General features: G+C 39.4%; 1 non-coding gene across 1 annotated transcript; it reads right to left on the bottom strand.

Moving 5' to 3' along the window:
* Nucleotides 1–1,870: 1,870 nt before the first annotated feature.
* On the bottom strand, nucleotides 1,871–2,069 carry LOC148037918 (U2 spliceosomal RNA). Its single transcript, XR_015690818.1, has one exon. It is a non-coding gene; the product is annotated as a U2 spliceosomal RNA (small nuclear RNA).
* Between the last annotated feature and the right edge of the window lie 204 nt (nucleotides 2,070–2,273).

The raw sequence follows: 2,273 nt of genomic DNA on the forward strand, positions 1-2,273 counted from the left end.
GAAAAAACACATTAATCCATTTTTAACATCAATTCATCGTGTTGCCCATCGTAGTGCCCTTGCAATATCTAGTGTAGCAAAAGAGACATCTTATTGTAGAAAAACTTATTAATGCTGTAGCTTCGCATTTTAATGTTAGCACGAAGAGATTAGAAGGGTTGCAAGCTATGCAACAAGATTTGGCATGTCCCATTCTTCGACTTGAGCATACTTTTGATGTGAGATGGTTAAGTATATAGAGTGTGTAAGTCTTTAGAAGCAATACTTGATATCACAAAAAGAGAGGCATTGCATATTTATGAAGAATTGGCTGAGTTCGAGCGTGTTTATTGCTTCCATTTCTTAGCTGACATTTTGAGAGGTTTAACAACAGTAAGCCAAATGTTTCAAAAAGACTTTGTAGATGTCACAACTATAGATAGTCTTGTGAAGAATGAAATTGTATCCATAACACAATACTACATTGATTGTCCTCCTCTTGATGTTAATGCATTAACCATTGGAGTACATGGATATGATATCCTTGCAGACTATGGGCCTGAAAAAGGATATTTATATATATTAAGAGGTGCTTTGCATGGAAAGAAATTTTATGAGCATGATTTAAAACGTAAAATTAATGGAGAAGACTTTGAGAGGGCCTTAGAATTTCAAGTTGCTTTTGTCGATTCAGTGGTGATAAGTAACTGAAATTCTCGATTTCAAGATAATTCTATACTTAACTGTTTAAAAATACTTGTGCCTGCACAACATCCAATACATGAGAAGGCCTTAAAGAACTATGGAACCCAAGAGATCGATCGGTTAACTTCATATTATGGCTTCCTTAAAAAGATAAATATAGAAGAATTCCCTGCAATGATAGAAGTTGATGAGTTTAAGAAAGAATTTAGAAATGTTAAGCATCAAGCTTCTAGAGATTGGATACGATTCACTTGGCTAGAAATAACTTCAACACTTGCTTGCGATAGTATGTGGAGGGATGCTTATCCGAATATTCTTACTCTTTGTCAAGTAGCTCTTGTCCAATGTTCGAGCATTGCTATTTGTGAGAGAGGTTTTAGTGCTGGAACTGTGACAAAGAGTAAGCTTCGTAATCGTTTGGAGATTAAGAGTTTAGATGCATTAATGAAAATCTTTATTGAAGGGCGTTCTAAGTTCACTGATATGGAGTTCATTGAGAGTATGGACATATGGGCTGAAAAAACGCATCGCCATTTATACACAACACACGGAATTCGCTCATTGATTTTGCATATTCATAAGAGCAATTGATTTTTTATGGGCTATGATGATTTTGAAGCCACTATGCATTATTTGCAGTTTTGTTGTCTTGATTCTTTTGACTCTCAATCGTTTTCTTATGTTAAACTTATTTTTCCCTTGGTTGCTTCTATCTTTCGAGCAAAAATCTTTTACATTTGTTTTTAGATCATGCTTTCTTTTAATAAAATGTACTCGAATATTTTTAAAAGTTTTTTGTTATAATTTTGGTTGTATTTCATTATGTTGTCTTTTATGTTAGTTTCGTTTTTTCTTTTTGCATCATGATTGCTTTTAATGAAACGTGTTTCTAAGGTATGAGAGAAGTGATTGAACAAATTCCAAGCCAAACTTTGAGATAAAAACCGTTTCAAATAATGAAAAAATTTAAATTCAATTTCTAAGATCAAGGGAATTCGAGCGATTCAAAGGGATCCTCTGTGCCACCTGGCGCGGCGCACCGTGCCATCTGCTGAGAGTGTCCTACCGTGCAGTCGAAGCTACTACCGCGCCCATAGGCTGCTTCCTTGGCCGCCACTGCACCAGTCAGTCCGTCTTTGAAGCTCCACGGCATTAGAGCAATCCTTTGCTAGATTTGCGAGGGGTGGGAGGGCGCACCCAACGCTCCGAGGTAGTGCAATACGGAGGCGACGCGCGCAGCCCCGGGCAGCAAGCTGCCGGGTGGGGCTGCCCCCGTGAGAAAAATTAGATTAATATCGCAGTGACCCGATGGGTCACGTATCAGATATTAAACTGATAAGAACAGATACTACACTTGATCTTAGCCAAAAGGCCGAGAAAGGTATGAGTTGCTGGATCCTCCCCTGCTTCCTTTTATACCCTACCCTCCTTCCTCCTCCCACCTCTAACCTTCTTGCTCTCTAGCTGGCTGACGACCACTGCCGTCCCTACGGGAGGGAAAGCACGCATTCATTGCACTAATCTAACGCTCCCAGTCCCATCACCACAACCAAGCGCCCCCCCCGCCCCCGTCAGCACTATCTCTCACA

Source organism: Lygodium microphyllum, chromosome 4 (assembly GCF_053477565.2).
Source record: "Lygodium microphyllum isolate KBCC chromosome 4, Lygodium_microphyllum_v1.1.10, whole genome shotgun sequence".
NCBI classification, from domain to species: Eukaryota; Viridiplantae; Streptophyta; class Polypodiopsida; order Schizaeales; family Lygodiaceae; genus Lygodium; species Lygodium microphyllum.